Here is a 26,723-nt window from a genome sequence, read left to right on the forward strand (position 1 = left end):
TGCATAAAATAGATAAGGAACAAGGATATAGTATATGGCACAGGGAATCACAGTCATTATCTTGTAGTAACTTTCAATGGAGTATAAATGTAAAATACTGAATCACTGTGCTATACATCTGAAGCTAATATAATATTATAAATCAACAATACTTCAATTTTTTAAAAAATGACACTTTTTCTAATAATCACAATGTAATTTCTTTCTGAACATTTAATTACATTGGAACTCCTATTTCATACATTTCAGTTAGCTCCTAAATGGTAACAGAATTAACACATATACAAATGAAATACAATTATGTCATTTAATTGCCTCCATTATACTATATTGTAGTGATTATCAAATCTAGTATATTCTATTTTTCTTCATATCCATAAATTTTATCTTCCAGTATGGTGTCTGGCAAATAAAAGTGTCCTAAATATATAGAAGAATAAGTAAGTGCAAAGAAAGGACTGTTATTTACAAATATAGTATGTTAGAGTTGGAAAGGACCTTAGAGGTTTCTAATCTATAAGAATTCCCTAAGCCACCCTTAGTCTATCCCTAATCACCACCATAACTTCCACTGTCATACTCCAAATGGTTATTCAATCTCACTGGGAACACTCCATTGATGTTAAATCCTCCACCTAAGAAATCAGTCCATTCCAGTTTCAGATGTACCCTGGGCCTCTGAATATAGACATTTGAGGGCAAAAGTACAATTTCCTTACATTTCCATCAGGTATCTTTTACCAGAGGTACAGGGTATTTACTTCACTGTTACTGATCCTCTTCATATTATAAAGCTTCAAAGTTTTCCTAATTAGATCAGCACATCTCTAAGTAAATATTTTATTCCCAATTTTGTGAGGTACATTCTCATCCAAAAGTCTACTATTTTGTTTGGCTGCATCAGATCTTAGTTGCGGCACGTGGGGTCTTTTCCTTGCGGCGCGCGGGCTCTTTGTTGTGGCATGCAGACTTCTCTTTAGTGGTGGTGGGCGGGTTTTCTCTCTCTAGTTGTGGCGTGTGGCCTGCAGGCACCAAGGAGCATGGGCTCTGTAGTTTGCAGCATGCGGGCTCTCTGGTTGAAGCGTGTGAACTCAGTAGTTGCAGTGCATGGCTTGGCTGCCCCGTGACACGTGGGATCTTAGTTCCCCGACCAGGGATTGAACCGGTGTCCCCTGCATTTCAAGGTGGATTCTTTACCACTGGACCACCAGGGAAGTCCCCAAAAGTCTACTATTCTTATTGATTGCTTGATTGATTGAAGTATAGTTGATTTACAGTGTTTCAGGTGTGCAGCAAAGTGATTCAGTTATACACACACACACATATACACATATATATTCTTTTTCAGATTCTTTTCCATTATAGGTTATTATAAGGTATTGAATATAGTTTCCTGTGCTATATGATAGGTCCTTGTTGTTTATCTATTTTATAAATAGTAGTGTGTATATGTTAATCCTAAATCCCTAATTTATCCCTCCCCTTTCTTTCCCCTTTGGTTTGTTTTCTATGTCTGTGAGTCTATTTTTGTTTTGTAAATAAATCCCTTTGTATAATTTTTTTAGATTTCACATATAAGTGATATCATATGATACTTGCCTTCCTCTGTCGTTAAGTCTACTACTCTTGTATCATATCCACTTTTAGAGAATCTGATTCTGTGGACTAAATAAAGCTCAAAGTCATGCAGCTAGTAATTGGCAGAATCAAGATTAACCTGTAGAGACAGGACCAAAACATCTGTGTTTTTAAAAAGCTTTCCAGGTTATGCTGAAGCACAGTCAGGGTGGAGAACCACCACTCTACTAATTTGATCCATAGTTTAGAAAATCTCACTCCGTAAATACACAGTCAACTATTCATTTAACCATGCATTTTGTTTTTTTCCCCAAAGTCTAAACATTCTTTTGGAAAAATAGATAAAAATATAAACCAAAGCCTGGAATCCTTTAGGCTTAAGTTCTGGGAAATAAAGAACATAACTCCACTTTTCAGCACTGTAAATTCTCTAGTTCCTACTTCTGTTTATCATTTATACCAAACTCAAGGAAAATATTTAACATGAATGGTGTATAACTGAGTTGGCTTCAGAATTAACTTATCTTGCAATAGCAATCCTTCTGGATGCTGTCTACAGCAGAGGGCCTAATTACAATTTTCTTCATTAACTTCAAAAACATTTATTGAGTGTCTATTGCATGCAAAAAATAATTTGAAGCAGGTTTTACCCACAAGAAAAGTATGTTTTGGAAACTTCACGTGCTTCATGCAAGAATGGAAAAACACAAGGACCCTACAAAAGGATTTTATAATGCTTTACCTCCCTTCCTTTCGGAAGCTCAAAGAGAAGAAAATAAACATAAAATCTTTATATTGAAGTGCTGAAATAAGAGTGTACACCCTGTATAAGTTTTATTACATGAAAAATCTGTGACAATTGTCTAAATATATGGGAAATGAATGCAAAAAAAGATAAGATAAAAATGTACTGATGATCTATATACCACATACCAAGTATAAGTTAGAAAGACTTGACTAGAATAAAGCGTAGAATTAATGTTAAAAATATTTAGTGGCTATGTTCATTTTGAAAGGTCATCAATTTTTCTTAACTTTATTTAAAGCGAATTTCTTACTCATGGAAATAAAAAGTAACCTTGGTTTGAATCAAGTAAAGGAAAGGAAAAACTGACTCAGTTCATTTACGAAGTACAACTACCAGTTCAATTATAAATGCCAACGCTATACCATCTTTACAGTCTTCAGGGTGTTTCATTTGTTGATATGTATAATATGGACTCAAGCCTTTGATAATAAAACAATAATGCTATTATTTGAACTTTGACCTCAAGTAAACAAATAAAATGATAGCTATTGTTATATAATTTTAAGAAATAGAGCTATAGAGGAGATGGGAAAAAGTATCAAGAAACAATGTTGAAGAAAAGATACTGCCAAATCATTATAAGCAAAAGGTGTCTTTTCACAACTGTAAAAACTTCTTTCTTAGGAGAAAAAAACTCTTTGTTTTTAAAATCAATTTTTCTTCCCTAACTTTATTTTCAGTTAAAAAAAATATATAGATATATATAAAAGACAGTGTTATTGTTGAATTGTGTTCCCCCAAAAGACATTGTTCAAATCTTAACCCTCAACACCTATGAATGTGACCTTATTGGGAAACAGGACCTTAGCAGTTGTAATCAAGTTAAGATGAAGTCATGATGAATCCAACATGACTGTGTCCTTATAATAAGAGAACAGACACAGACACACAGGGAGAAAACCATGTGATGAGGGAGGCAGAGATTGGAGTGATGAGTCTATAAACCAACACATGCCAAGGAATGTCGCCAATACGTTAAGAAAACGGCATAGAGCAGATTCTCCCCAATGCCTTCAAAATAACATGGCCCTATGGACAATTTGATTTCAGAATTCTAGTCTCAAGAACTTTGGAGAATAAATTTTTGTTAATTTAAACCATCCAGTTTGTGGTAATCTGTTACAGAAACCTAGGAAACTTTAACAGAGAACCAAACTGCCTGTTTACTTTTATTTTTCTAGTGAAATGTCAAATCAGTTTCTCAGACTAAATAAATATCTGATCAATGTGTACATAAAAGATATTTAATCCAAATAAGAAAATTCTTCAAATCATTCTGCCTTGCACATGGAATATTTCTCCAAATAATAGTGGTTGATATGAAGTTAAATTTTATAATAGGCAGTGAGTCCATGAACACCCAAGTAAAATTTCTTGCAAAATTTGGAATATACATAGTTTTCATGAGACTAAAAGGTTAACAACCATTTTTTAAGAATTATGTTTTTTAATGGTTATTTCTGGATAAACTATTTTTACATGTTTAAAAATCAACTTTCAACTGCTGATTGGGAAACTTCAATGGGCATAAAATTTACTAGCAGTACAACAAACATGATAAAAGAAATTTGGCATGAGTATAATGGACAAATTCATTATTGCTTTTGCAAGAGTTCAGCTTGCTACTATGAGGAAACCTGTTTTTACTCATTTTGCAAAAAGTAGAATAATTGCATCACCTATTTATTGAATTATGTACTACACAAGTGCTAGGTAGCTAAGCTTTTTACTTATATTATGCATCCCATTTAATCCTTACAATTATATTATTATTATCAAATTTAAAGATGTACAAACTGGGGGTCAGAGAGAATCAATTTGTTCAAGGTCACACAGCTGGTGGGTGTGGCACAGTTGTGGTTAATCAGTCAGTCTTAATCTGTTCTATGAATTTGTGTTCTTGAATAGTAAGCTTGTAAGTCATACCCGCTATGCTCTAATTGCTTTTCTAACTACTGAAAATTTTTTAAATCATAATTTTCAAATAAATGTTAAAATATGGGAAATAAATGAAATAGCACTTTTGATTAGAATTATAAATATCTGTGGCTTATTAATGACATGGTCATAAATAGAATGCAATTCAAAGAGAACAAAGGGCTGGTTCTTAATACAATGTGGAAGAAATATAAATTACAGTTATCTGACACAAGATACGTTGCTGTGGTTAAAGAATAACTGAAGATCAAAATAATATATGACATGTGGATGAGTTAAAAAAGGAAATATTAGAGAAAGAAGAAATTTGACTACAGGTTGCTTACAGAGAAGCACTGTTTATAGGAACTAGTTCCATTAATTTAGCAATGGTCAATTTTAACTATTTTCTTAAATAGTTAGGTGAATTATGTATATCGAACTAAGAGAAGATTTAAATCATGATTAGAGTGTAATTCTGAGAAAAGAAGTTTTAGAAACAGTCACTTAATAAAAGGGTTAAGAAAGATCTCCCTACTCCTGAGAGCTGTTATACTAGATTGGTTTACTGAAGGAAGCAATGAAATCTATTTTTCTGAAGATCCTTAAAAAGAGAAGGCATACATTATCAGCAGTTCAGAAAGGTTTAGGTGTCTCTCTGCCAGAAAGCCGCCAGTGGATAATCACTTATGGTTCTATAAAGCCTAGTGACTGCATAATAATGCTATTCTTATAACTACGAGGAAAGGGCAACACAGCTGCTTTTTCTTTTCTTTTGTGATCAGGATTTGCTGTCCAAAAAGTTGCAGAATAATTTGAATGTAATTAGATGAAATTTTCCCCAACAGAAAAGCAAGAACTAATTTTGACTCTAGTTACTGAAAGAAAACTCAGAAGCTACACTGGGTTTTTTAAACATTTATGGTCTCCTTTACCTAGAAAGCATCCCTTTATGTACAGCTTAAAAAGCAGACTCATTTGCTGGATGACTTTAGGCCTATGAGTTGAATTAACACTAAATTAAAAATTCTGAACATACCTACAGTTTCTTTGTTTGTATAAAATGCTTGGAGAAATTCAACTTTAGTGCATTCTACTCAAATTTTTGAGTTTACTTTTACTTCATTTTATATTCATCTACTTAAGTCTTTATTTTTCATGAAAGTAGAGAAAGCAGATTCCATACATTTATTATTTTTTTCTTTATAATCCAGTCAATTTCTTTCCAAGCAAACCCCCTTTAAAGGGTAATGTAATTAATTTCAATTTTGAAGATGGCACTGTGGTCCATAATCCTTGGCCAGCTATTTTTCTGGGAGCAATAAGAGCTGCTGTGAAAGTAACGAAATGTTCAATGGGATCTTGTGGTGTATGATTCTCATAAAATATAAAGCTATTAGGGATGTAAAGGGATCACACCCCAAGATTTTGGAGCACTTCAGAATAGTTGTTTAAAATAAGTGAGGGAAAAAAATGTAGAAATTAAACAAAAAAAATTCATACATGGTACAGATAATTTTAAAATAAGTAGAAAATAATTCTAACTTCCCAAACTATTTAGTATTTGTAGTTATATGATATGTGTGTCCAAGATAGATGCAAAGAGCCCTATTTTCAAACATAGGTACTTAATTTTTATTATTTAGATTTTTTGTATTTAGGGATATAATGTAGTCCTATACTATATAGTACTCCAGGTAAGGGCAAAAGCAGCTTACTATAATTTTTGACATGCAGCAGTACTCAGGAAAAAAAGAAGAAGAAAAAGAAATAGCTATGCTTATATAAATTGCTATACTAAAGACTACTTTTTATTTTTTCATTAAAACGTAAGATAATTCTACTTGTTTGTACATACTTAATAATAGAAAACTCAGCACAAATATTTCATTGCTTGCCTCCAAAAAATTGTTGACATCCTCTGTGGCCATCTGTCAAGGTGATCATTCCTTTGTGTTTGATGGAATTAGAGGAGTATCACAGGTCTACAGATTGATGAAGAAAAATATTCTGTGCTCTTGGCTTCTGGTATATATTTCCTTGGTCCTGTTAAAAAGGAAATAAGGGTGAATTCTGAACAGACAGTTATTCTATATTTCTTTAGATTCATATTTAAAGACATTTTGAGATTCTTAACGAGGTCTCGTTAAGAATCATAGAATTTTAGTCTTACACACAGGACTTGCTAAATTTATGACTCCAGGTAAGAAAGAGCTATATAAATCAGATGATTCAATCCCCATATCTTACAGGATAGGAAACTGAAATCCAGACAGGTTAAACAACTCAACCATTGTTACAATCAACTGGTAGCAGAGCCAGTGTGACAAACCAGTTCTTATCATTTCAAATCCAGGGCTCTTTCCTCTAGTTATCTCCCAGCAGGTAGAAGAGAAGACTCTCTGGAAGAGGAAGGGAGACTGGGAATAGCATTATCATGACCAAGCTAGTTTCTCAGCCCTAATGCTTAGAGAAAAATCTAGAAAGAAAGAACAAACATGATAGTTAAGTAATATTTAGATTATTAATTCAAAGCACAGCACTTGCTCAATGAACACCTACGATACTATTTTATTAAAGTACGATTAAGAGTATTTTATTAAAAATGACCAATCACTTAAATTTCTGAATTTCAAACAATTATGATCATTTATTTTTTCTAATCTTTGGTACTGCAACAATCTATTATCCATATAGCAAAAAAGGATATTTTTATTATCCACAGAGCAATATTTTTAATAAGAAAATTGGATTTTAGACACTCTTGATCAAAACACTTCAAAGATATCCCAGAACATCTACGATAAAATCCAAAGGCCTTATCTTGCCTTAGATGATTGGGCCCTGGCTACCTCTGAGAGCCTATCCTATCATTTTTCCCCTTGCTGTGTTATCTACAGCCTAGTGGTCTTCTTGTTCTTGCTTAAATATACTAAGCACACTTTTGGGTAAGGTCTTTGACCTTGGTTCCTCCTCAGACTGGAACATTTCTCCATCTAGGCGCATGTCTGTTCCCAATGACTGAAACATTCTTTTCCCTGAGAGCTCCACTGCATGTTTCAAGAATCTGCTCAAATGTCACCTCCCAGAGAGGTTTTCTCTTACTACTAGCTAAACTACTTTCCCACCCTCCAGCATTCATCCCTCTCCCTACTGACCCTCATTTTTCTATACCCATACGTACTTCATTTCCAGTCACAGTATTTTTAATTTCTAGATATTAAACAACCCAATATAATCCCCAGGGGGCCAGATGTGTTTTGGGATTAAGTATTATTTGAGTTTTTAAAGGTAATATGGTAAATGGACTATAATTATGCAGCCTCTCCCCCTAGTCTGAGAGGTCTGGGACAGCACTCTGAAATAAAATGTTAATATCTCTACAGCAAAACATATATCCATTCTCAGTGGTATTTGTAAAAAGACAATAAATAGCTCATATCAGTTTTACCACTAAACAAGTTAAGATTAGGTCAGGTTTTACTATTATATGAATTGCAAAAACTTTCAGTTTTAGAGCTTTTGGATTTTGGAATTGCAGATAAAGGATTGTGGAATATACTATGCATTAGTTTGTTTATTGCCTGTCTCCTCTATGTAATGTATGCTCACAAGACCAGCTTTTTTTTTCTTTTTCTGCTGTATGCCCAAGTACCTAACAGATAAGTACTCAATAAATATTAGTTAAGTAGGTAAGTGAAGGTTTCTGTAAGGATTAGTTTTTTTTTTTTAACATTATAAGTAAACCCTATCCTATAATAATATTCTTCTCAGTTGAAGGAAGTTGAAAAAATTATTTTAAAAGCTTCTTAAAATTATTTCTTCTTATATGGGTTGCTGAAAGAAAAAAATATGATAAACAGCACTTAGATAATATTACTCTACCATAAAAAGGAACAAAATTGGGTCATTTGTAGAGACGTGGATGGACCTAGATACTGTCATAGAGAGTGAAGTAAGTCAGAGAGAGAAAAACAAGTATCGTATATTAACGCATATATGTAGAACCTAGAAAAATGGTACAGATGAACCGGTTTGCAGGGCAGAAATAGAAACACAGAAGTAGAGAACAAACGTATGGACACCAAGGGGGTAAAGTGGTGGGGGGTGGGATGAATTGGGAGATTGGGGTTGACGTGTATACACTAATATGTATAAAATAGATAATAAGAACCTGTTGTATAAAAAAATAAAATGCAAAAAAAACCCGAAACAAAACTACAGGAAACAACACCTGGGCTGTGTAATATAGCGGGAAGAGTTTTCAACTGGAATTCTAGAGATCTAGGTGATTCCTTGCATTCCCATTTTCTATTTAATTACTTACCTATTTATCATTTATCTACCCACCTTCCATCCATCTATCTCTTTATCTTTGATTTAGATACCTTACCATTCTTGGCCCAACATATTATCTCTAAAATGAGAAGGCAGAACTCAATCTTTAGTAGTTCTATGACTTTAATGAATTAAGTAATTGAGGCAGTAACCACTCTGACTATCCCAGAAGCTGGCTGGCCAGTCTGAAAGACATATAATCTTGTTCATCTAATCTACAATTTAAAAATTAGAGATAAGTTTTTAATTAAATTTAAGCATGCATGTTTTGAAGTGACACATTTGTAAAATATCTACCTTATATCACAGGTAAACAATACTGAACTTCTGTGTGAGTTTCTGCATAAGAGTATGCCTAATAATAACAAATATTTATTGGGCATTTACTATGTGCCAAGTGCTATTCTAAGCTCCGTACGTATAGTATTAAACTTACAACAATTCTATTAGCTAGACACTAATATTAAATCTCTGTGGTATATTAGATTATTCCTCCCTTTCCCCACCACACATTCATGGGAGGTGCATGTGTACCTCTCTGCTCTTTGAGTTTGGGCTTGGCCAGGTGACTTGCTTTGACCAAAGAGGATAACAGCAGGCAACACACAAACAGAGCCTTGAAATACGTAGCTTTAGTAAGTGGGCTTCCTCCTTGCACTCTTGCTTTTTATTCTGAGAAAAAAATGTTTCAGGTAGCTATAGGTCCAAGGAAGATGAGACATGTGGCACAGACTTAGGCCCATCCTCCACTTGGAACCACGTCCAGTTGAGCTCAACCTGGATCAGACCTCCTCCTGCTTACCCCCAGACTTCTGAGCAAGAACTAAATGCATTTGTGACATGCCAGTGAGATTTTTGTGGTGGTCTGTACTGCAGCAAAAGCTCACTGATAAACTTCCTTTTTATAGACAGCAAAAATGAGGGTCAGAGATTGAGTAATTTGTCCAAACTTTCACAGCTAATAAAGCGGTGGAGGTGGATATGAAGCCATGCAAGTCTAGCTCAAGGGCCTACACTCTAAGCCCCTATGCTATATTGCCACTACATTATACTGGCATACTGTATTATAAGATATTAAGCCATTTATTAATACAGCAGTGGGTGATCTGGCACATATTGAAATTCGTAAATGTAGTCTAATTGTCAGTGGACAAAGATGTCCTGTAGCTTTGAGTGTAAAGTTTCAGCTTGAGACATTAATAAATATAAAATAAATGTACTGTTTTCTGGAGTCAAACTAATAAGACTACACATCTCTTGAAGTAGCTTCCCAGCTCACCCTGACACCGAACAGTGGCCCTCAGTGCTCATAGCTCTACTGCATAATTCTACCCTCTGACTTTGGCTGACCAATTCAGGACTGCATCTGTGATCTAAGCTGAATCATCCAGGTTTCTCTTTTAGTAGCTTGAAATTTTGACATGTGAGTGGGAGTCCCCATGAATGGCTCTACTCTAGAGAAAGGTGAAATCCCCAGAGCTATCCTTGTTCATTTTCTTCCCACCTGTGAATTTCATGATACTCTAGTATCTTCCCAGGCAAATGCCCTTTTAAAATAGGCTTGCTAAACTCTGTTTCTTCTTACTGCAACCAAAAGAAAATCCATTGTTTTCTTTTAAAAAATCCATTGTTCTTTTTGTTATAATTTAAAAGTGCAGAGGAAGGATTTCTTAAAAAGACCTAATGAAGCTTGCATTTGCTTTTTGATCCTGTCAAAGTAATTTTGCAGTTTAGAGTTATGGATTGTGTGTCTCCTGATACTAGTTAAAAATTCTTCCATATTTTAAAAACCAGGGTTCATGGACCCTAAAGGATCTGTGGATAGAACTATATTTTAGTAAAGTTGCAAAAAGTAGATTTCCTTTGTAATCCTATGTATTTAAGTACATTTTGTTTGTAAGGAGCTTTCTATATGCCTTTTGATAATGAAAGACAAGTAAACATATGGGATTATTTTTGTCATTGATTCACTCAGAAACTATTTATGAGACTCAAATATATTCCAGACATTGTTTTAGGTACTGAAGATACAACAGGGATGAGACAAAGTCTCTGCCCTCATAAAGGAATAAGAAAGAATATGAGGAATATAATTTAAAAATTTCATAGTACTGTTAGTAATGAACTTGGTACATCTATACAGTAAGGAGATGAGGGTAGCTTGAAAGTGTGAAAGTATGTGGTGGTAAAATGCCTGTGGAAAGTTTATGAGCAATCCTTAATCTATACCTAATCTTCAAGAGGAATATATCAGCATATATAGGGAACCCTGCAAGAAATCCTATGTAAGAGTAAATAATAAAGCATTCAATACTACCACCACCACAATGGCAATGATTTTTATGCTTTTTACTTTACCAGTGATTTCATATCTACTACTACAATATAACCTCAATACTTCTTCCAGATGAGCAGGAGAGAAAATGAAGCCTCAGAAGTTTGAGAAATTTGACCACTTTGAGTAGTGGTAAAACCAACTACACCCTGGTTTCTAAGTTTCCCAGCTTTTCTTTTCATTACACCACACTACATCATCTTAACAAAAGACGATTAGTTTCACAGCAGGCAGCGTTGAAATTTCCTTTTATTTACTTCTGTGAGCTACTTGTGAAGTGGGAGAAAGAAGCAACATTATTGGGGTCACACAGAAGCTGCTGGTAACAAATTGAACATCTTTTGTCTTCAGGCATAAGCTCAAATCACTTTGGGATGTCATGATAGAATTGGTAGTGGAGGAGTTTAAGAATGTATTACAGCAGACTTTTCCCAACCAGAAGATTTAACCATCTAGAGTAGGGGTTGGCCAACTTCAGCCAGCGAACAAACCCAGTTTGCCACCTGTTTTTTTGTATGCCCCCCGCGTCCCCCCAAGCCAAGAATGGTATTTACATTTTAAGTGGTTCAGAAAGCACCACAAGAAAAAAAAATCATGACACCTGAAAATTATATGAAATTCAAATTTAAGTGTCCATAAATAAAGCTGAAACACAGCCATGCTCATTCGTTCATGTATCACCTGTGACTTCTTTCATGCCTCAACAGTAGTTGAGGACCTGCTGGTCAGTCAAGCCTAAAATATTTACTATCTATCTGGCCTTTAACAGAAAAAGTTAGCTGATCGCTGATCTAGAAGGTCACAGAGTTTTCCAAGGAGTTCATGTTAAAGGTGGTAAAAACACCTGTTTAAAATTTTAATTTAAGAAATTAATAACTGCATAGTTATTTAATGGAATGATTTGAGAGCACCCGAGGCATATGAGTCAATGACTATCCTAGGGGCCTGAGAAGCATGCTTGCATCTCAGCCACTCAGGCAGCTGATCACTCGGATGACCTCCTTGACACCATGGTGTTTGTGATTATTACAGAGGTTTAAATTGTTTAACTACCAGTCCTACATTTTCAAATTTACTGTCACACAGATTGCTGGTTAAAGACAGCAAACACAAAGAAACTTTTGGTGACATATAATTAATGAGGAGAATAAAAATTCTATGAAGCCTGTAAATCTGCCTTAAGATGACTGTCATCAAATCTGTAAGTTGCATTTATCTAATCAAAAGGAACCCCTAAAAGACTCAAATATTCTAAAAGTCAGTATTAAAAAGAATATGGTGATGATCATTTTCAAAATTTTCTTGAGTAAAATTTTCTCTTATTTAGAAATTAAAATCAGCTGATTTTGCAAGCAGATTTACAGGCTTCATAGGAGTTTTATGCAATAAACAGTTTTCTAAATATTTATGTTTTTGAAACTTGTTGTATTTAGAAATGTTACTTCTCTGAATGTTCACTATAGAGGTCCATTTCCCCTTGATTTGTAATGTTCCTTCATAAAGCTTTGGGTTGTGATCTAATTTTTAACAATATAGGTTCCCAACATTTTTATAACTGAAAAACAATGACATTCTTCTTGAAAGTTTTAACACTTACCTATTAAAAAATGTTGAGAAACACTGTACCAAAGAATAGGGAAAATAAGTGATAATACTTATTGACTCTACATATTCATTCATTATTCTTCCAGCAAAAAAATGAGCAGAAACTCTTTGCCAGCCTTGTAGAAAAAAGCCAAGAGATAAATGACAGTTTTTGTTTTCAAGGAGCTTACAGGCTGGTAGCTAGAAAAGTGACAAGTATACTGATTGTTAAAATTCAGTTTGTTAACTTCTTTAATAGATGTAAAGTAAGGTGCTCACAGATGTAAAGAAGCTGCTACTTTATAATCTAGACAAAAATGAACTCAGTTCCTGGTGGTGAAAACAGAAGAGAGACTCTCTTTTCAAAAAGGATGCACTTTAGTTACAGATATAAGGAAGGCAGGGTCTAGTGAATGTTTATCTAGAAAAAAGGATAAATTAAATATTCTCAACAGATGACCAAATTCTCCTTTTCTCTTAATTTCCAGAGAGTTTACACAATACCTTCATTCAAAACTTTTGGGAGTCAGATGTGTTTTGTAATTAACAACTTTTTAGTTTTGAAAGGTAAGTTTAAATCCATTATAACTGTTAAAAAACATACCAAAACTAAAAAAAACCAACAAAAAAACACAAGTTTTTAATGCCTAAAACATACATCAAAGACTGCTCTGTACCAAAAGATAATTTTAGGCTTCTTGTTGCTGATAATAACTTATTCAAAAAGAATAAACTATCATGAGTTGATGAACAGATACATAAAATGTAGTACCATCCATACAATGGAATATTATTTGGCCATAAAAAGGAATGAAATTCTGACACATGCTACAACATGGATGAAACTTGAAAACATTATGCTAAGTGAAAGGATCAAGACACAAAGAGCAGAATAATGTATGATTCTATGTATATAAAATGTACACAATAGGCAAATACATAGAGGCAAAAAGAAGATTAATGACTGCTAGGGGCTTGAAGTAGAGGGGAATGAAGAGTGACTGCTAAGGGGTACAGGGTTTCTTTTTGGGGTGATGAAAATGTTCTGGAATAAGTGGTAATTGATGTACAACATTCTGAATACACCAAAAAGCACTGAACTGTACAATTTAAAATTGTGAAATTTATAACAAATTGTATTTTAATAAAGCTGTCATCAAAATTTTTTCTATGAAGAAGAATGAACTTATTTTATCAGAGAATGTTCAATCTCTAAAGTATTAAAAATAAACTGCTAAGACGAACTATCCTAGGGAACTATTTCTGTTTGTGACTGAATAACCACATTGATCTTGTAAGATAGCTAAAAGAAAGTAGTAATAAAGTTCTTCAGACACTTCACGTTTAAAAATCTAAGCACATACACAAAAATCTAAAACATGGGAACACATATAATTAGTATGGATAAGTAAAGAATAAGAAAAGAATCAAACGATAGACTAAACCTGGTTTAGATTATAGTTTGTCCTTACTTCAAACACACAACAAAAATTAAAAATTCCAATCAGATGCTGAAAATAGTCCTAAAGCGTTAATCTGGTATTTTTTCCCCCTCTAAATTCAAAGTCCAAATTCTTTTTATTCCAAATTAAGTTAGGAAATATTTATAAACCAATCTACAACCACTACAATAGGATCACTGTGAACAATGGTATTTGGGAACTGGAATAAATTTAAAATTGAAGATTCAATCAGAAGAATGAAAGAATGAAGAAATTAGAATCTGTCTGAATTTGAACCTGAAGTTTTAACATGCAAAAGGTGAATTATAGAGCAAAAAACAAACAAGAAAAGAGACAGCAAAGTCCACCAAAATCTATGTTCATTTACTTGAGTCCCATACTGATGTTCCAGTTAGGCTTGAGCTGAAGATATTACTATCTAGAATACTTAAATTGGCTTGATGATTCAGGTGTTAAGATCAACTGAATGATTGCTTCCATTGGTAGATCACAACTAGTCAGCAAATGGGTAAAGAGAGAAATTTACTCCAGTGGTTTGGGAAACTCTACAGTAAAATTACAACTGCATAATCTTCACATATATATATGAAAATTTATACATATACTGAAAATTTATGAGTCAAAAAGCTTTATATATGTAGCAAGAAACACTTTCTTTAATATTCATGAAAATAAATTGTAACAGGATAAAATTCTTACCAAATTACCAATATTTATTTAGTTATATATTTTTTATACTTTGTGTCTTATTCCTATTGGGCAATGTAAGTAAAATAAATAAATTTCAATTTATAAATATAACATAACAATATGATTACTAGATTCTAGGAAATGACCATGAGATAAATTCAAGCAGCTCCCAATATTTACTTTAATATGTGGTAAATCACAACAACACTATTAGAAATTCTTTTATTTGTTTTGGGTTTTTAAGATCATAATATAAGTTTACTACTAGAAAGCTTAATAATATAAAGTATAAAATATAATTGGATCTAGGTAATTTAGCAAAATATGAGCTTCCCAATCATTTTTATAGAAGCTGCTATCTCTTGAACAGTTTGTATAAAATCATGTGGTATGTTTGAAGTATGAGAAAAAAAAGAATTCAGAATTCTTTCATAAGTAGTACACTCAACATTGGAGATAGAAAGGAATGATGGGTAGGTACATATATGTGACAATAACATAGCAACAGCAACTGATTCGTATGAAAATCAGTCTATAGGTCCTGTTTAGGATGAAGAAATTGGCTAATGCTTGCAGCTAGAAGTAAGTAGTTTTATGGCTTTACTTTTCTTTTTGGAATTAAAATATTAAAATAACATGTAAAGAGGGAATTCCCTGGTGGTGCAGTGGTTAAGACTTTGCCTTCTAATGCAGGTGAGTGTTTGAAACCTGGTCGGGGAGCTAAGATCGCACATGCCTCGTGGCCAAAAAACCAAAACATAAAACAGAAGCAATACAGTAACAAATTCAATAAAGACTTTAAAAATGGTGTACAGCAAAAAAATCTTTACAAAAAAAAACCATGTAAAGATACTGTGATCAGGAGACCTTCAAGATGGAGGAGGAGTGAGACTTGGAGATCACCTTCCTCCCCACAAATACATCAGAAATACATCTACCTGTGCAACAACTCCTACAGAACACCTACTGAACGCTGGTAGACCTCACACTTCCCAAAAGGCAAGAAACTCCCCACGTACCTGGCTAGGGCAAAAGAAAAAAGAAAAAACAGAGACAAAAGAATAGGGCAGGACCTGCCCCTCTGGGAGGGAGCTGTGAAGGAGGAAAAGTTTCCACACACTAGGAAGCCCCTTTATGGGCAGAGATGGGGGGTGGCAAGGGGGAATCTTTGGAGCCACGGAGGAGAGCACAGCAATAGGGGTGCAGAGGGCAAAGTGGAGAGATTCTAGCACAGGGGATAGGTGCCGACCAGCACTCATCAGCCCGAGAGGCTTGTCTGCTCACCTGCCAGGGCGGGTGGGGGCTGGGAGCTGAGGCTCCAGCTTCGGAAGTCAGATGCCAGGGAGAGGACTGGGGTTGGCTGTGTGAATGCAGCCTGAAGGGGGCAAGTGCACCACAGCTAGCCGGGAGGGAGTCTGGAAAGGCCTAAGAGGCAAGGGACTATTGTTTTGGGGTGCGCAAGGAGATTCAGAGCACCACCTAAACGAGCTCCAGAGATGGGTGTGAGCCGCGGCTATCAGTGTGAACACAAGAGACAGGCATGAAACACTAAGGCTGCTGCTGCAGCCACCAAGAAGTCTGTGTGCAAGCACAGGTCACTATCCATATCTCCTCTCCTGGGAGCCTGTGCAGCCTGCCACTGCCAGGGTCCCGTGATCTAGGGACAACTTCCCCAGGAGAACACACGGCGTGCCTCAGGCTGGTGGAACATCACGCCAGCCTCTGCCACCGCAGGCTTGTCCCGCATTCCGTACCCCTCCCTCCCCTGGCCTGAGTGAGCCAGAGCCCCAGAATCAGCTGCTCCTTTAAGCCCCTTCTATATGAGCCAAGAACAGACACACTCAGGCGACCTACATGCAGAGGTGGGGCCAAATCCAAAGCTGAACCCCAGGAGCTGTGTGAACAAAGAAAAGAAAGGGAAATCTCTCCCAGCAGCTTCAGGAGCAGTGGATTAAATCTCCACAGTCAACTTGAGGTACACTGCATCTGTGGAATACCTGAATAGACAACGAAATCCCAAATTGAGGAGGTGGACTTTGGGAGCAACTGTAACTTGGGGTTTGCTTTCTGCATCTAATTTGTTTCTGGTTTTATGTTTATCTTAGTTTAGTACTTAGAGGTTATTATCATTGGTGGATTTGTTTATTGATTTGATTGCTCTCTTCCTTTTAAGATATAAATACATTTTCCCTTTTTCTCTTTTTACGAGTGTGTATGTATATGCTTCTTTGTGTGATTTTGTCTATATACCTTTGCTTTTACCATTTGTCCTAGGGTTCTGTCTGTCGTTTTTTTCTTTATTTTTCTGTATAGTTTTTAGTGCTGCTTATCATTGGCGGATTTGTTTTTTGGTTTCGCTGCTCTCTTTTTTCTTTCTTTTTTTTAAAAATTACTTTTCAAAAATTTTTTATTATTAATAATTTAAAATTTTTTAATTTTAATAACTTTATTTTATTTTTTTCTTTCTTTCTTTTTCTCTGAGCCACGTGGCTGACAGGGTCTTGGGGCTCCAGCTGGGTGTCCAGCCTGTGCCTCTGAGGTGGGAGAGCCAACTTGAGGACGTTGGTCCACCAGAGATATCCTGGCTCCACGTAATATGAAACAGCGAAATCTCTCCCAGAGATCTGCATCTCAATGGTAAGACTGAGTTCCACTTAATGACCAGAAAGCTACAGTGTTGGACACCCTATGCCATACAACTAGCAAGACAGGAATACAACCCGACCCATTAGCAGAGAGGCTGCCTAAAAACATAATACGGTCACAGACACCCCAAAACACACCTCCGGGCGTAGTCCTGCCCACCAGAAAGACAAGATCCAGCCTCAGCCACCAGAACAAAAGGTACCAGTCCCCTCCACGAGAAAGCCTACACAAGCCACTGAACCAACTTTAGCCATTGGGGGAAGACACCAAAAATGACAGGAACTATGAACCTGCAGCAGGCGAAAAGGAGATCCCAAACACAGTAAGTTAAGCAAAATGAGAAGGCAGAGAAACACACAGCATATGAAGGAGCAAGGTAAAAACCAACCAGACCAAACAAATGAAGAGAAACTAGGCAGTCTACCTGAAAAAAAATTCAGAGTAATGATAGTAAAGATGATCCAAAATCTTGGAAATAGAATGGAGAAATTACAAGAAACATTTAACAAGCACCTAGAAGAACTAAAGAGCAAATAAACAATGATGAACAACACAATAAATGAAATTAAAAATTCTCTAGAAGGAATCAATAGCAGAATAACTGAGGCAGAAGAAAGGATAAGTGACCTGGAAGATAAAATAATGGAAATAACTACCACAGAGCAGAATAAAGAAAAAAGAATGAAAAGAACGGAGGACAGTCTCAGAGACCTCTGGGAGAACATTAAACGCACCAACATTCGAATTATAGGGGTTCCAGAAGAAGAAGAGAAAAAGAAATGGACTGAGAAAATATTTGAAGAGATTATAGTTGAAAACTTCCCCAGTATGGGAAAGGAAATAGTCAATCAAGTCCAGGAAGCACAGAGAGTCCCATACAGGATAAATTCAAGGAGAAACACGCCAAGACACATATTAATCAAAACTATAAAAAAATAAATATGAAGAAAAAATATTAAAAGCAGCAAGGGAAAAACAACAAATAACATACAAGGGAATCCCCATAAGGTTAACAGCTGATCTTTCAGCAGAAACTCTGCAAGCCAGAAGGGAGTGGCAGGACATATTTAAAGTGATGAAAGGCAAAAACCTACAACCAAGATTACTCTACCCAGCAAGGATCTCATTTGATTTGACAGAGAAATTAAAACCTTTATAGACAAGCAAAAGCTAAGAGAATTCAGCACCACCAAACCAGCTTTACAACAAATGCCAAAGGAACTTCTCTAGGCAGGAAACACAAGAGAAGGAAAAGACCTACAAAAACAAACCCAAAACAAGTAGGAAAATGGTAATAGGAACATACATAATGATAACTACCTTAAATGTAAATGGATTAAAGCTCCAACCAAAAGACATAGACTGGCTGAATGGATAAATAAACAAGACCCATATATATGCTGTCTACAAGAGACCACTTCAGACCTAGGGACACATACAGACTGAAAGTGAGGGGATGGAAAAAGATATTCCATGCAAATGGAAATATAAAGCAAGCTGGAGTAGCAATTTTCATATGACAAAATAGACTTTAAAATAAAGAGTATTACAAGAGACAAAGAAGGACACTACATAATGATCAAGGGAGCAATCCAAGAAGATATAACAACTGTAAATATTTATGCACCTAACACAGGGGCACCTCAATACATAAGGAAAATGCTAACAGCCATAAGGGGGAAATCGACAATAACACAATCATAGTAGGGGAATTTAACACCCCACTTTCACCAATGGACAGATCATCCAAAATGAAAATAAATAAGGAAACACAAGCTTTAAATGACACATTAAACAAGATGAACTTAACTGATATCTACAGGACATTCCATCCAGAAACAACAGAATACACTTTCTTCTCAAGTGCTCATGGAACATTCTCCAGGATACATCATACCTTGGGTCACAAATCAAGCCTTGGTAAATTTAAGAAAACTGAAATCATATCAAGTATCTTTTCCGACCACAACGCTATGAGCCTAGATATCAATTACAGGAAAAAATCTGTAAAAAATATAAACACATGGAGGCTAAATAATACACTACTAAATAACCAAGAGATCACTGAAGAAATCAAAAACTACCTAGAAACAAATGACAATGAAAACACAAAGACCCAAAACCTATGGGATGTAGCAAAAGCAGTTCTAAGAGGGAAATTTATAGCAATACAATCCTACTTCAAGAAACATGAAGCATCTCAAATAAACAATCTAACCTTACACCTAAAGCAATTAGCGAAAGAAGAACAAAAAACCCTCAAAGATAGCAGAAGGAAAGAAATCATAAAGATCAGATCAGAAATAAATGAAAAAGAAATGAAGAAAACAATAGCAAAGATCAATAAAACTAAAAGCTGCTTCTTTGAGAAGATAAAATTGATAAACCATTAGCCAGACTCATCAAGAAAAAGAGGGAGAAGACTCAAATCAATAAAATTATAAATGAAAAAGGAGAAGTAACAAGTGACACTGCAGAAATACAAAGGATCATGAGAGACTACTACCAGCAACTATATGCCAATACAATGGACAACCTGGAAGAAATAGACAAATTCTTGGAAAAGCACAACCTTCTGAGACTTGAACCAGGAAGAAATAGAAAATATAAACAGACCAATCACAAGCACTGAAATTGAAACTGTGATTAAAAATCTTCCAATAAACAAAAGCCCAGGACCAGAGGCCTTCACAGGCGAATTCTATCTAACATTTAGAGAAGAGCTAACACCTACCTTCTCAAACTCTTCCAAAATATAGCAGAGGGAAAAACACTCCCAAACTCATTCTACGAGGCCACCATCACCCTGATACCAAAACCAGAGAAAGATGTCACAAAGAAAGAAAACTACAGGCCAATATCACTGCTAAACATAGATGCAAAAATCCTCAACAAAATACTAGCAAACGGAATCCAACAGCACATTAAAAGGATCAAACACTATAATCAAGTGGGGTTTATCCTAGGAATGAAAGGATTCTTCAATATATGTGAATCAATCAATGTGATACACCCTATTAAGAAACTGGAGGATAAAAACCGTATGATTATCTCAATAGATGCAGAAAAGCTTTTGACAAAATTCAACACCCATTTAAGATAAAAACCCTCCAGAAAGTAGGCATAAAGGGAACTTACCTCAACATAAGAAAGGTCATATAGGAGAAACCCACGGCCAACATCGTTCTCAATGGTGAAAACTGAAACCATTTCCTCTAAGATCAGGAAAAAGATAAGGTTGTCCACTGTTACCACTATTATTCAACATAGTTTTGGAAGTTTTAGCCACAGCAATCAGAGAAGAAAAAGAAATAAAAGGAATCCAAATTGGAAAAGAAGAAGTAAAACTGTCACTCTTTGCAGATGACATGATACTATACAAAGAGAATCCTAAAGATGCTATCAGAAAACTACTAGAGCTAATCAATGAATCTGGTAAAGTAGCAGGATCCAAAATTAATGCACAGAAATATTTTGCATTCCTATACACTAAAGACGAAAAATCTGAAAGAGAAATTAAGGAAACATGACAACAATGACAACAAAAACATACCTAGGAATAAACCTACCTAAGGAGACAAAAGATCTGTATGTAGAAAACTGTAAGACACTGATGAAAGAAATTAAAGACGATACAAAGAGATGGAGAGATATACCATGTTCTTGAATTGGAAGAATCAACATTGTGAAAATGACTATACTACCCAAAGCAATGTACAGATTCAATGCAATCCCTATGAAATTACCAATGGCATTTTTCACAAAACTAGAACAAAAAATTTCACAATCTATATGGAAACACAAAAGTCCCTGAATAGCCAAAGCATTCTTGAGAAAGGAAAATGGAGCTGGAGGAATCAGCTCCTGGACTGCAGAGTATATTTACAAAGCCACAGTAATCAAGGCAGTATGGTACTGGCACAAAAGCAGAAGTATAGATCAATGGAACAGGATAGAAAGCCCAGGGATAAACCCATGCACATATGGTCACCCTATATTTGATGAAGGAGGCAAGAATACACAATGGAGAAAGACAGCCTCTTCAATAAGTGGTGCTGGGACAACTGGACAGCTATATGCAAAGAAATCAAACTGGACTACTTTCTCACACCATATACAAAAATAAGCTCAAAATGGATTAAAGACTTAAATATACGAGTTTAAACCATAAAGATTCTCGAAGAAAACAAAGACAGTATGTTCTTTGACATCAGTCTTAGCAATATTTTTTTGGACATGTCTCCTCAGGCAAGGGAAACAAACCAAAAATAAACAAATGGGACTATATCAAACCAAAAAACTTTTGCACAGCAATGGAAATTATCAACAAAATGAAAAAGCTTCATATTGAATGGGAGAAAAACATTTGCAAGCAATATATATGATATGGGGTTAATATCTAAAATATACAAAGAAATCATACAACTCAATAGCCAAAAAAAAAAAAGCCTATTAAAAAATGTGCAGGGAATCTGAATAGAAATTTTTCCAAAAAGACATACAGATGGCCAACAGGCACATAAAAAGATGCTCACCATCACTAATCATGAGTAAACCACATGAGATATCACCTCACACCTGTCAAAATGGCTATTATCAGAAGGACAACAAATAACAAGTGTTAGAATGTGGAGGAAAGGGAACACTTAAGCACTGTTGGTGAGAATGTAAATTGCTGTAGTCATTGTGGAGTACAGTATAGAATTATCTCAAAAAATTAGAACTACCATATGATCCAGCAATTCCACTTCTGGGTATTTTTCCAAAGAAAACAAAAACACTAATTCAAAAAGATATATGCACATTATATAATGTTCACAGAAGCATTATTCACAATAGCAAAGATATGGAAGTAGCCTAAGTGCCCTCTGACAGACGAATGGCTATATATATATATATATATATATATATATATATACATATACACACACACACACACACACACACACACACATGCACAGTGGAATATTACTCATCCGTAAAGAAGGATGAAATCTTTCCATTTGCCACAACATGCATGGACCCATAGGGTATCATGCTAAGTGAAATGAATTAGACAGAGAAAGACGAATACTATACGATTTCACTGATATGTGGAATCTAAAAAACAAAATAAGTGAACAAACATAACAAAACAAAACAGAGTCACAGATACAGAGAACAAACAGGTGGTTGCCAGAGGGGAGGAGGAGAGGAGGATAAGTGAAATAGGTGAGGGAAATTAAGAGGTACAAACTTCCAGTTACAAAATAAATGAAACATGGGAATGAAATAGACAGTATGGGAAATACAGTCAGTAATAATGTATTTGTATGGTGACATAGTTACTAGATTTACTGTGATCATTTTGTAATGAAAAGAAATATGGAATCACTATGTTGTCACCAGGTACTAATCTAGTGATATAGGTCAATTATACTTCAAAAAACAAACAACCAAATACACTCAAAGAAAAAGAGAACAGATTTCTGGCTAACAGAGGAAATGGGAGGGACAGAGGAAACTGGATGAAGGTGGTCAAATGTAAAAACTTCCAGTTATGAAGTAAATAAATACTAGGGATGTAATATACAACATGATTAATATGATTAAACTGCTGTATGTTATATATGAAAGTGGTTAGGAAAGTGAATCCTAAGAGTTCTTTCTCCTCACAAGTAAAATACATTCTTTTATTTTATACCTATATGAGACGATGGAGGTTCATTAAACTTATTGTGGTAATCATTTCATGATGTACTTAAGTCAAATCATTACGCTGTACACTTTAAACTTATACAGTGCTTTATGTTAATTATATCTCAATAGACCTGGAAGAAAAAATCCTTCTGTATTCTTGGAGAAATCAAATGAAGAAGTTACAGTATATTAATACCAATATTAATGAAAAAGAGAAGTAATAATAAGGGTTAAAAATCACATTTGGATTTGGAAACTTTTTAAATACAAAAAGAAATCCTATGCAGAAACATTACTGGAGACATTTAATTAAAATTTAATTTGCTTTAAATAAATTCTTTTACTATAACTTATAGAAGAGAGGCACTTGGTGACACTATTTGTATTAACTTTATACTTCATGAAAGCATTTGCTTTGTTATGAAAAGTTTTGGTTTAAAGTTTCTAAGAAAAATAAGTAATTAAACAGAAAAGTTGGGGAATGAAGAGTCCATATAAGTGACAGACAAAAGAATCTATAAAAGTAACTAATAGCCAAGTGATGCTTATAGGCAACTTAAAAGAAATTGACTGCTAAAAATGTAAAACAAGAAGTAGGTATATAGCAAGATCACAAAATTGCTTCTAGTCACACATTTCACTTAGAAGAAATGAAATCTTATAATTTAAGCCTATTAGAGTAGTTATCTGGGTGAAGCAAAAACACAGTACAATGTCATTATTTCATGTCTTCACAACTGTATGACATGCAAGCTATGTAAAATCCATTAATTAACTAATGTGGAATACAGCAAGGAAAGTTCTACTAATTACACATTGTTGAATATTTTCAAGTCCCATACACAGAGATTAAAGTATAACTGCATAATACAAAGTAAAAATAAACAGATTTGTACAATTAGCAAGAAGCCCCAAATTATACACTATATGTATTTTCATATAATATAACCCTTCCTTCTGGTTTGCTCTTCATTGCCTTTCTTGTTCTCTAACCCCTCACATTTTAAAACTTAGCCCCAAGACCCAGAATTATACAGTCCATCCTACCCACTCTAGCTCATAGTATGCTCCCCTTTCTCTGGACTCTTGGTTGAGAGTACTACCCACTTAAAAGTCATGAGATAGAGCAAAAAGCCAACTGATTTTTTTCCCATAGCACAGAGATAATCCATCGTATGTTTATTTCTAAGGTCATTTAAAAAATTTATTAAAGTAATTCATAATGCTGGTAAAATTCAAAGAGCACTGCAGGTTGTAAAGTGAAAAATAAAAGCCCCGTCTCTCTCTCCACAGATGAACACCATTATAATTTCCTTCATATCTCATTCTATAGATTTTATACATCTGTCTTAGAAACTCTTGGGGACAAATGTATTTAGGAATCTGGAGTTTTTCAGATTTAGAAAGATAATTTGATGCATTTATTGAATTTTACCACTAACACCAGTCAATGGTGTCTAGCCAGCAGCTCACAATCAAAGACATTCATGTTATCTGTAGTGAATATTCACCCTTTGATATAAACATAGAACATAAATAATTTCACATATTAACAAGTAGCTTTTATTTTTTTCCTCAGAGGATATTTTATTCCTCCAGCTTTGTTGAGATATAATTGGTATATTTCTGTACAACGTGATAATTCACGTTCTGTACAACGTGATACACATAGTGCAAAATGATTACCTCAGTAAGGTTAGTTAACCCATCTATCACCTCACTTAATTACAGTTTTGTGTGTGTGTGTGTTTGTGGTGAGAACATTTAAGATCTACTCTCTTTACAACTTTCAAGTATATAGTATAAGTATTGCTAACTATAGGCACCATGCTAAATATTAGATCCAAAGAACTTACTCCTCTTATAACTGGGAGTTTGTACACTTTGACCAAAATCTCCCCATTTCCCCTACTTCCCAGCCCTTGGCAATCACCCTTCTAATCTCTGTTTCTATGAGTTTGATTTTTTTTTTTTTTTAAAGACTTCACATATATTTGAGATCATGCAGTATTTGTCTTTCTCTGTGTGACATATTTCACTAAGCATAATGCCCTCAAGGTCCATTCATGTTGTCACAAATGGGAGGATTTCCTTCTCTTTTTATGGCTGAATAATATTCATATATACATACATATAGATATACAGTCATATGTAAATATATATGATATGTATATATCCCATTTTCACATATATATCCCATTTTCATTATGCATTCATTCATCAATGGACACTTAGGTTGTTTCCATGTTGTGGCTATAGTGAATAATGTTGCAATAAGCATGGGGGTGCAGGTATCACTTTGAGATAATGATTTCATTTCCTTCCAACATATTCCCAGAAGTGGGATATATATATGCAGATGTGGGGCCATACAGCAGATCTACTTTTAATTTTTTCAATAATGTTTTCCATTAATAATGGATGTACCAATTTACATTCACCCTTAGGGTTCCCTTTTCTCCACACCATTGCCAACACATGTTGTTTATTTATTTTTTGATAACAGCCATTCTTACAGGTGTGAGGTGATATCTCATTGTGGTTTTGATTTGCATTTCCCTGATGATTAGTGAGGCTGAACTCCTTTCCCGGTACCTGTTGGCCACCTGTATGTCTTTTTTTGAAAAATTTCTATTCAGGTCCTATGCCCATTTTTAAACCAGATTGTCCACTTTTTGGCTATTGAGTTGTATGAGTTCTTCATATATTTTGGATATTAACCTCTTATCTGGTGTGTGGTCATAAATAGCTTTTAAATTCTCAATGAACTCAGGTGGGCTCTTAATGTTCCCTGGTCAGTCAGGCTTTACCGCCAAAATGTACTGAGGGAAAAAGAACCTTTTGTATTTCAGAGCCTTTTACCTTTTAGAATTGCAATTATAGACCTGTATTAACTCTACCCATGGAAACACAATATATTACCATATACCCAAATGATAAATTGTGTCCTTTTATTCATTCACATACTTCACTATAAATGAAACGCAATCTTGTTCTTAGTCATGGTATTCAATGACTGAAATCTAAGAACACTACATATTTGACTCTCACTAAATACAGGTAGTAACTTAGTACCCACTAGTAAAGGGTCTCATTGTTGAGTTATTTCTGGATTTGTGTATATTTCCTAGAAGCAGCTTATACAGAGAATTCAGAAAAGAGAACTCAGTTAGTTGGGTCAAGTGAAAATGCTCTATCACATGGCATGTGGTGTATTCATTCAATGTCTTAACTATTGTCTCCAACACTGCAACATCATGCCTTGCATTGCTTCTGGATGTATCCCATCCACATTCCCTCTTTGCTATTGATTGTGGGTTATAATTATTTATATCTTTTATATATGTTTGGTTCAGCCTTTGATATTTGCCTCCTTTCATTTCCAACTTCTTTTTTACCCCTCTGTACGTTCCCTTACAAGCTGTTTTCACTAGATGTTCAATCTGGCTAATAATCGTTCCAACTCTTTTGATATTTTGTAAGCATTTGTTTCATAGTCTCATAAAGTTTTTACACACTAAAACTTTTAAGCATTTTGAGTTAACAAATGATCAGAAACACATAAAATCCATATAAACAATTTTATATACTATATTAAGCTCAAAATAAGTATGACGTTCATTTTTAAAACTGCATAATATAAGCTTAATTGTAAAAAGATTAAATAAGTAAGCACTCTGAAATG

At 34.7% G+C, this 26,723-nt stretch overlaps 1 protein-coding gene across 1 annotated transcript in view; it reads right to left on the reverse strand.

The window, feature by feature from the left end:
- The window catches only part of MBD5 (methyl-CpG binding domain protein 5), a 404,162-nt gene that overhangs the window by 228,106 nt on the left and 149,333 nt on the right, over positions 1-26,723 (reverse strand). Inside the window, exon 7 of the mRNA XM_027131635.1 lies at positions 6,162-6,349. The gene's annotated coding sequence lies outside the window, so the exon portion shown is untranslated. The remainder of the gene's footprint in view (positions 1-6,161; positions 6,350-26,723) is intronic.

The sequence above is a fragment of the Aethalodelphis obliquidens genome, unplaced genomic scaffold (genome assembly GCF_003676395.1).
Source record: "Aethalodelphis obliquidens isolate GAN/ISIS:26980383/991018 unplaced genomic scaffold, ASM367639v1 scaffold2, whole genome shotgun sequence".
In the NCBI taxonomy this organism is placed as follows: Eukaryota; Metazoa; Chordata; class Mammalia; order Artiodactyla; family Delphinidae; genus Aethalodelphis; species Aethalodelphis obliquidens.